A 10,684-nucleotide genomic window follows, 5' to 3' on the forward strand; every position below is an offset into this window, starting at 1 on the left:
ACCCCCTCTTCTACAATGGTCCTTGAAGCTTAGTTGCAAAGTTTCTACATTACATGTATCAGTTGGGATTGGGCTCCACTCTGCATTTTGATTGGTTGTAAAGTATTGTTTATTTGTAGCACTTAAGACATGATATATTGGTACAGGGTATTTCTATGTAACTCTGGCTAGTCTTACAACTGGCTTTTTTAGACCAGGCTGGCCATAAACTCACAGAGATCCACCTGCTTCTACTTCTTAAGTTCTGGGATTAAAGGTGTGTGGCACTGTTGTGCCCAGATCTTGACCCCCAGAGAGACCACCAAAGACGAGCATGCCGGAATGCAAAAGCAAGGTTTAATTCTGGATATCCAAAAGCAATACAAGCCTAGGCAGGGACTTCGTCCAATACATCCAACGCAGTGGAGGCTGGAGGAAGTGCCCACCTGTCTGCAAGCTCAGCTTTTAAAGGGAAAAATCACAAGATTACATCATTTAGGGCTGCTAATACGGGTACAATTCTGATTGGCTCGCTTCTAGGGACTTCTAGAAATTACTTCTAAGGGAGTGGTTGCCCACCAACATTTCTCATTGGCTGCCCTCAATTGGGGGCATTTCTGGGGTCAGTTACCCTGGAAACCAGGGAGAGGACATTCCATAGTCTGGCAGGCATTACCTCGTGACTATCTTGTGACTCTGTACTTTTACACTTCTTGGTTTCTGGAATCTGAACTGACTGGTTTCAGTAACTAATGGCCTGTTCCCAAAAGGAGAAATCTTAGGCCTTAGTTTTTGGGTGAAAGCATTTCTAAGATGGCTCATTTTGGTCTCACATTTCCCCCTTCTCATGTGCCTAATGGAACCCAATCATGGGTTTTGGACAGTTAGCTCATAAGTATCCCTCTCTAATAATGGCCACGTATAGTTAGCCATCTTGTCTCTATGCCAGGGTGTAGTGGGTAGCCATTCCAGCTTGGATCTGGAAGTTCCAACCCCCATTGAGACTCTGGCAACTGTCACGCCTATGAGGCAGGGCGAGGGGGGGCGCCTGGAGACCCAAGAGCTGGATGGGCCAGCGCTCTCTCTGTGCCGGGACACTGAACGGTGAAGGTGGACTGTGCAGAGCTCAGGAGAACACCGCTGGACTGCGTTACACCTTCCCCAGACCCTGCGACCTACCTATTACTTAATTTGTGAGTTACGCCACTAAATAAATATCCTTTTAACCACATGGAGTGGACAAAATAATTTCTCCAATATCTGGTGCCCAATGTGGGGCAAACTCCAAAGGCCTAGGCAGCTCCCACCCTCTCCTCCCTAGCTGGCAGGTACCTAAATCCACATGCAAAGTTCCATATAACCAGGGAACACCTACACGGTTCCATTCCTGAAAAAGGGAGCAGCTAGTCCGATCTCAATTCCCTAGCTTAGCCCCAGACCAGCGAAAGAGGCAGGGGAGTGCTAGCTCCAATTTCCGCCATCTCTGCCATTTCTGCCATCTCCCACCTACTTCCTGCCTGGCAACCTATTTCTTCTTGGAGAAATTATTTTTCTTCTTTTTTTAAAAAAAGAAGAAAAGGGGAAGTGCTGTGGATATCACTCTATATAAATAAAACACTGATGGCCAGTGACCAGGCAGGAAGTATAGGTGGGAGAAGGAGAGAGGAGAATTGTGGAATCAGGAAGAAGGGGGGAGAGAGACTGCAGCCACCGCCAGGAGAAGCAGCATGTAAAGATGCCGGTAAGCCACCAGCCACATAGCAAGGTATAGATTTATAAAAATGGGTTAATTTAAGATAAAAGAACAGTTAGCAAGAAGCCTGCCATGGCCATACAGTTTATAAGTGTTATAAGCGTCTGAGTGATTATTTTATAAGTGGATTGTGGGACTGCAGGGCTTGGGGAACCTGGAGAGAAGCCCTCCAGCAACAAATGGTGCCCAACAGCTCAGGTTTCCACCTTAAACCTGAGAATATTTAATAACCAATTCTAAACAGAGCCAAAAACAGGTTCCTGCTTCATTTCTCATATGGGCAGCTAGATGCCGCAAAACGCAGGTTTGAACACTGGCGGTTTCCTGGCGTGTGCGTTTGACCGGCAGTATGGCAGGAATGAGGCGTCTGCCTGCGGCACATTACGCTGTGTGGTAGATTTAGTTTTTACTAGAATTTTTTTTTTTAAAAAGAGGTTTCTGGGCTACACGCTGCTTTGATAAAAGCGTAGACCCACTATTTCTGAGACTTGATGACTCCCAGAGCTGGCGGAAAACGTACCACCGCCATGTTGAAAAGCTGAAGTGGGCAGAGCCAACAGCCACAGTGCCTTTTCAGGCTTAGAAGGCTACAGTTTAAAGCAATAAGTTCGCAATAAGAATGATTCAGATGAAATAGTTTATAATACAAGTAAAAATATACGTAGGCTTAAAAGACTATATATATATATATATATATATATATATATATATATATATATATATATATATATATACCATTATATAAACAAATAGTATCTAAAAATAAATTGTTTTAAAAAAACAGTAAAGGTAATAAGCCACATAAAGATGGCTATCACACAGAAAATCTGGATTATGTTGTCTTTGATATTCGTAACTAAAGAAAAACATTTGATTGTAAAAGCTGTTCAGTTATGCCAAAATGTAAATTTTAAAGGTACCTTGACTTCAAAATTTGGATATAAGGATATGTTACTTTGGAAAAGAGGTTCTGCTTTTGTTTTCACAGAAAGCCAGAGGCTATGGATTTGTTCCAGATTAAGATACATCAGGTTTGACCAGCCAAGACCCCCTGAAAGGTCTCCGATGACACCATGGCCCAGATGATCTAACATCCAGAGCGGTTTCAAGGCAACTGGTTCACACAATACAGCCTCACAGACTACCCCATAGACCTAAAATTTTCTTTGCGTCCCTATAAGATACAGCAGGAAGTAGTAAGAGATGCTACGCCCAAATTCCCAAATATACCAAGCTGACTTTAGAGGTGGAAATGGCTCACTCCTCCTCTAAACCCAGACATATTGCTTTAAAAAAAATGGTTAAGAGAATCTTCTGTCCCAAATCAGAAGAGCCCTCTGGTGTGGGACAGAGAAAAACCAATATTTTTATTTAAAACAGTTGATTATAAATGTGATCTCTTTCTAAAAAACAAAAGGGGATATGATATAGCTATATAAGAGGATATAGAGATGATAAGATAAAAGGGTAGATTAATGAACCTACTTTTAAAGAACAACTTGTTTAAAATGTTTTACATTGGTATAGATTTTAGTTTATGTTTAAAATGTTTTACATTGGTATAAATTTTAGTTTATTGACACAAACTTGAAGTTAATTTTGTTATACCATATATATATATATATACATATATATATATATATATATATGTATATATATATATATTTGTTTTTATTCTTGTTTGAGGTATTATGTTTAACTCATTTAAAATTGTAATGGATAATTAAAAATAGATTAATAATTAGTCATCTATGATAATCATATTTGTAGCCATGTTAGTTAAGTCTTCTAGGTATACATAGATATATTTCAGATAGATAGGTAATCTTCAAACACTTCATAGACCTAGAGAATATGGCATTTAAATAACTTAGAATTCTGTTGACGTGAGACACAATTGCTCCTGGCTGCACCAATTTGATCTGAGAGAATGTTGGGCTTCTAAGACATTTCCATTTGGAAGTTTGTCTTTTTGGCACAAAATGGCCTACTGGGCAAAGAACTGCCCTTGCCTTGACGGCTGACAGTACAAATGCAATGCTGTCCTTTCTGGACAAGCAGGACACAAGGAAAGTGACCACTGTACTCTGCCAAGACAGAGTAGGATGGTCTTTCAGAATTCCTGCTTCTGAAAATGGTCTGTCAGATACTCTAGGCCTGTAGCCAATTTAAATGCACCAACAATGCTGAGAAACATTAGGTGACTGTCCAGGCTGCCAGATGTCTTGGTCTACTTTTGCAAGATTCCCGAAAGTTGCTTGCATCCATCTACCATTTCTCAGGTACCATTATGTTCCTTCTCAGGTCTTTGATGTGGTGGAAAACTAGATAGTTGTAATTTCCTCAGTTATGATAAAAGATAAGTTAGATATAAAACCATAAATTCACAAATATAAGATAGATAGGACATCTTCTTTAATATTGTAACTGTAATTCCTCGATAATTGTTTTGTTATATGTAATTTTACTATGTTAAAGTTAAAACCTTCCTTTTTAAAAAAAAAAAGAAGAAAAGGGGAAGTGCTGTGGATATCACTCTATATAAATAAAACACTGATGGCCAGTGACCAGGCAGGAAGTATAGGTGGGATAAGGAGAGAGGAGAATTGTGGAAACAGGAAGAAGGGGGGAGAGAGACTGCAGCCACCGCCAGGAGAAGCAGCATATAAAGACGCCGGTAAGCCACCAGCCACGTGGCAAGGTATAGATTCATAAAAATGGGTTAATTTAAGATAAAAGAACAGTTAGCAAGAAGCCTGCCACGGCCATACAGTTTATAAGTGATATAAGCGTCTGAGTGATTATTTTATAAGTGGATTGTGGGACTGCGGGGCTTGGGGAAGCTGGAGAGAAGCCCTCCAGCAACACCAGGGAGTTTCATTTTGACCCAGCATTTCAACCTTTTTTGAACAGGGAACATGGGTGATGTATTCTCTTCTGGAACTGCTTCGAGCTGGCATTGGGGTGCTGTTGTCAGGGGCCCCCAAAAGGCTGAAAAGCTAGTCAAAGACTGGGCAAGGGGGCATTTGTCAGAAGCATGTAGCTGTCTGACCCCATAGGGACAGGGAAGAATCATATTAGCTGGGCTAGTCCACATCAGCTTTTAGCAAGTCTGGAGCTCACAGTCGTCTGGAGCAGTGAACTCAATGACTGAAACCTGGAGGTGACTGCCAGCTGAGTAGAAATCTGTTGAGACAAATTTAAACTAGGAACAGAAGTTAAAATTTATGAACTTATTTGGTACCCTCAGGTCCATACCCTTAGCAATGGGAAAAGCAGTAGTCCCAAGATCAGGAGAGAGGAAAAATACCATCTTTAGGAATACTTATCTGGGGTCCTTTTGACCTCTGTGAAGTGGGTCTAGGTTTTTATGACTCTTTTGATCCTTTGAGGCCTACTTACAAAGTGACATAAAAATTTACTGAAAAACAGCAGAAGTGGACTCATACCTTTGAGTCCCAACAAGAACTACAGATTTGGGTTAAGCTTGTGCATTTTCCTTCTGTCCAGAAAGCCAGGTACAAATTGGACAGAGATTTTTGACCTGATGAGAAGCACTTTTACGTTTACATTTAGACATATTTAGATGACATCTAAAACAAATCCAAAATGTTGAGCTTGTGACTGAATAGTAAGTAGTCATTGCTCTACCAGCTCATCAGGGCTCCTAAATGTTAAGCTCTGAACCATAGAACAGGAGAGTAATCTGAAACATATCTCATTTTAGACTCATATCTGAACCTTTATGACTTACTTAAACTTTTATATCTTAGAACATATTCCTAAAAATGAGCTAACAAGCTAGCTATGGCCTTGCAGAAGGATCTGGTTGATGCTGTCATGCTGACAAAGTTAGAGCTAGCCTAGCCATCAGTACTATCAGAGATCTGAGAAGGATAAACTGTATCTGAGTGCAGACCAAGAAGCTTCCAATCCTATAAATTACAGGGACCAATCCCTACCCAGGTCTCCATAGCGTTGGAGGCATCAGTCAGAACAGCAACAATCTTCTTCCACCATCAGGTCCATAAGGCAGAGTATTTTTCCTGTGAAATAGGGACACGGAAGACTGACCTTGATCAGGCAAAAGGGTGCAATCAATTCCAGTGTCCTACTGCTTGTCCACAGTCTGGGCTGGGTCCTGGCAGCAGGCGTTGCATTGGGGCATCTTGCCCCGTGGTCAGTGTTGTCATATTTCAGGCAAGCCATTTATTGTAAATATTTGGTGCTATCCAGCCTTTAATAGTTCAGCTGTCTTCTACTATGAAATTCTTGCATGTCCAAATATTCTCAGACCTGCTGAACTTCTAAGTAACTTCCCTGCTGGAGCCTGTACTTAAATAAGGTCACATAGACAAAAACAAGCTGGATGGAGATGCACAGCTTTGTTTCTTGTGCAAATGAAGCTCAGATCATCTCCTGGCCTTGAGGCCAAAAGGCTCTCCAGAGCAACTGACTGAAAACAATAGAAGTTTTTACATATCAAGGTAAGAGGTAGAATAACATTCCTGAGGAGGAGAAAAACATGTACCCAGAAAAAGAAAGGGCAGGTGTTTTTCTGTAGAAACAAACAGAATGGCATGGCAAGAGAGAAGATAGGAAGACAGAGGTTCCATAGAGGGTAAGAGGATCTCAGGTAGAGTTTTCTGAGAGCCAGGAGTAGAAAGTAGCAGAGATGGAGAAAGAGGATACAGAGGACAAGATGAGGCTGGAAGCACAAGAGTTTAGTCATTAGCAGAACTATGTGCTAGTGAACTGGATGGAACTGAAGTTATGGAAACAGGATTTCATGCCAGAGAAATAAAGTAGACAGATATAGAGCTTGATGTATCTAGTGTTATTCCTGCCATGAATGCCTGACTGAGTTATACCTGTATTGGTAGAATTTTGTCTTAAAGGAATAAAGTTAACAGACATAAAAGCATAGTGTACATAGATTTCCCCCCCCTCAGATATCCCACGCCAGATGTAGCTAAACCCCTGGGCCCCTGGGTAGTCAATAAATGTTCAGGGTAATCTTATGATGGAAAAAATATGCAAATAAATGGCAGTGCCAGGACATCAAAAGAGAGAGACTATGAATTCAGGATAGTTTACACCAAAACACTTGACATAAATGTGAAGTGTAGATGGATTTTTCTTTGGGCTGCCAGCTTACAAATAATGACATGAAAACTTATTATTAATTATGAAAGCTTGTCCTTAGCTTAGGCTAGTCCCACTAACTTATAACTTAAAAGAATCCACTTATTTTATTCTACATTCTGTCCCCTCTGATACCATACAATATGTCGACATCTTTAGAGTCCCCTGTTGTCTCTCAGGTGCTTAGATTCATCTCCTACTTCCTCTCTCCCTCTGCCCATTAGTCTTGTCTATATCTTCTGCTCAGCTATTGGCCATTCAGCTTTTTATTACACCAATCACAGCAATACATTTTCACACAACCTACAAATGTCCCACAACAGTGAAGTTTAGCCTCATAGATTTTTTGGGTATGTCTCGGCAGTGGCACAGAATCTTTTTTAAATTTGAGGTAAGGAATAGAGACATGGGGTTTTCTTTGGAATCTCATTATAATGGCACGATGTTCAAAATCAGTTTTCAAGACTAATAGGCAGTCATTTCTCACAGATTGGCAGGAATGAGGCCAAAATTGGAACTGTCCAGGTGTTGAGGTTCTGAGAAAGACATGCTTCCTGAGTTGTAGCACAGAGATTCCTTCTACATGGCAAAAAGAGACCAAAGAGTTGTTTAGGTTGTTTCTTAAGGGCAGTAATCTCAGTCATTCAGGATTCTACTATGGTGACCTAATTATGTTGCAGGATATTTGCTCACACTAACACTCCAAGACCGATAATAAAGTTAACCTTGATTCAGGGGATGCAGTCAGCAACTAGCTGACTGGAATCAACCATGAAGGTACACAGGACCCATGGAGCTGGACAGAGAGATGTACAGGAAGTAGTAGAGAGGGACTTGGAGATTTCATGGGCCTTTTTGATCTGGGAATCATGGAGAGGTAGGGTCATCTGATTGTTCCTCCATTGCTCTTTGGATCTATCAGGTTTTTACCCAATATCTGACTTCTCAAGTTTTTATTAATAATAGGACAATGTAAATAAATGCATCCTAATTATTTCTGTGATTTTGTACCTCCAAACAAAATGACATTGGAGGTTAAGACTACAGGATACAAATTTAGGAGAAACACAAAAACTCAAGAGCATAGCACCCACCCTGACACAGATGCAGTTGTTCTCTGTTTTCCAAAAAGATTAACATTTGCACTGTATTTGTATTTCACTGTAATGTCAAATGTTTTCATTTCATACTAGAAATTTTTGTGTGCTGTATTTGTGTGTGTGTGTGCTTGCACGTGCACATGTGTGTCTTACATACTGTTCTATTATTGTGCTAAGATACTATGACCAAGGCAACTTATAGAATAAACAGTTTATTCATAGCTTACAGTTTCATCGAATTAAGTCCACGAACATCATGTTGGGAGGGTGGTATCAGGAAGGTAGGCATGTGATGGAGCAGTACCTTAAAGTGTCCATACTGGGGAATAGCATGGGCTTTCATGCATTTTGACATTTGTTTTCATTAAGTAACATCAAGCTCAGCATCTTTTTTGCACCTGTTATAAAAATGCATTTCTGAGTTTTATAAGAAGTAAAATAGAACATGTGATGCTTTGTGAGTTCCTATGAGAGACCTCTGTGTTCAAACACACAAGAGGCTTCACCTTCAGAACCCACATCATGTGAACTGAACTTGACATTGCTTTGTATGTATGTTCATATTTTAATGGATTTTCTAAGAAGTGTAGAACTTCATCACCTTTCATAAAAGGCTCAAAATCTTGAGCCTGTGTTTACCATTTCAAAATGGGAACAGTTCAGGCATAGTCAGAAAAAATACGGAGAAAGAGAAACCACAATGAAACCTTTGCAAGCTTTGTTATAAAATATTGATTTTGTGTAATGTTGTTTGAAACTGGACAATAAAAGTATTCCATCATGGTTTTTTTTATACTTTCTGTCTTCTAAAAAAAGACACATTCATTTTCTCAAAAAAAAAAACAAAAAACAAAAACTTAACTATGCCTGTTTCTTCTTATACAGATGCCTTCCTCCTTACTAATTATCTCACATTAGTATCTCATTTTTAATATTTCACATTAAAAATGTTCATGGTAACTCTGTTATATATATCAGTAATGCAGTTTCCTTATAAATAAAATGAAGTATGTAAGAGCCACTTATATTTTTTTCAACAAATCTGTTCTACACTTTCAATATTTATGTTTGTATTTATGTATTTCAGAGATATTGTGAGACAGATTATAAAGGCAAAATGCTCTCATGAGGCAAGGCTACACATCTGACCCATGTTTTCTTGCTATAGATGTAGCTTATAATAAATCTTTTACTGTATATCATATTTTTAGTCAGCAGAATTAGAATTAAATTTGAGTTGATGCCCAGCTTCAGTGATTCATTTGGTGGTGGGGGGGGGGTGGTCATTGGAGGAACCACTGAACTAAGAAGAAAGAAAATGGAAATGTTTACTCTCAGTCACTATTTATATTCTCATGAGTTAAGTACATAAATACCTTATTCGCTTCTGTTACTGACACACCCTTTACATTCATTTTCTATATCTTTTTGTTATTTCCTCTTTTTTATATCTGTCTCATTCCCTTTTGTTAAAATCCTGAATGTTTTGTTGAAATGTGTGTTTGAAGGTTGTAGAAGGTGTTTTGTAGAGGAATTGACAATACTGAAAATGCAATAATATTGAAGGTAAAAGTAAGAAAAGAATACTAAGAATGCTTTAATGAATTGTCTGTTCACAGATTTTTTTGCTGCTGCTGTTGTTGTTACTTTGGCTATATTTTTTGTTTGTTTCTTTGTTAGTTTGCTTTGCTTTGCTTTGCTTTTTGTTTTTGTTTTTGCTGGTTTTAAAAATTCTGGACCCAGACCAACTTGACTCACTGCAGTAATGCAAATTATGTTTAATGGTTGGTTTTTGAAATGGATATTGCTGGGACTAAAACCATAGGAATCTTCAACAATGTCATGACACGTTATAGAAAGCTAACTGCAATCATATTATTAGAGTTTAATCTTATATGGGCCACTGCCAATGGTAGCAATAACTCTATTAAAAAGAACATTTCCTTGTAACGATGTTTGTTAAAACAGTTGCGGGGGTGGGGGGGGAGTGCATTCTTACATATTCATGTGCTTATTTAGTTCTTGGTCACTTTTGATGACAGAGTGCTGCACCCATTTCGTGAAACCCCCAGAGACCACCAAGGAGCCGGTTTCCGATGCAAGCACATAAGGGTCCTTTTATTCAGGTTCAACCTAGGCCACTGCATGGCAAATGGAAGGAAATGTGGTGGCAGCCGTAGGCCCAGGTGTAGAGAATTTTTATAGGGAAAAACCACAAGCTGAGAATTGGGAATTTAGGATCTGGTGGAAGGGATATGGGCCAAGGTGATTTTTTGAAACTATTGGTCTAGACTTTGGGTGCAAAACCACATTTGAAACCATTGGCATAGTCTTTTGGCAGGGAACTACAACCCACTGAACAGGATTATCTGGATTGCTCAGCAGGGTTATCTAGATATCTTCAACGGCCATAAACCGCAGACAGAATATCTGTGTGAGGATACTGCTCTGTATCTGTTTGAGTTGTCATGGCACATTCCTGAGGTCCCTCCTGGAACTGAGTACAGCAGGTAGTCTAAGATGGTGCCCCTACCCTAAGATGGGGTCTGTATTGCCCTCACAAGAGTTCCTACATCTAAGATCATGGTGAGCTAAATGATGTGTTTAAATTGTTTGATTTTTGTTCAAGCAGTTTTTAAAGATGAAAGTAATGGACAAATATAATTGATAAAAGTGGCAATGTTTATGATAACAAAGAAAGATAAAT

This window comes from Peromyscus maniculatus, chromosome 20 (genome assembly GCF_049852395.1).
Source record: "Peromyscus maniculatus bairdii isolate BWxNUB_F1_BW_parent chromosome 20, HU_Pman_BW_mat_3.1, whole genome shotgun sequence".
Lineage (NCBI taxonomy): Eukaryota > Metazoa > Chordata > Mammalia > Rodentia > Cricetidae > Peromyscus > Peromyscus maniculatus.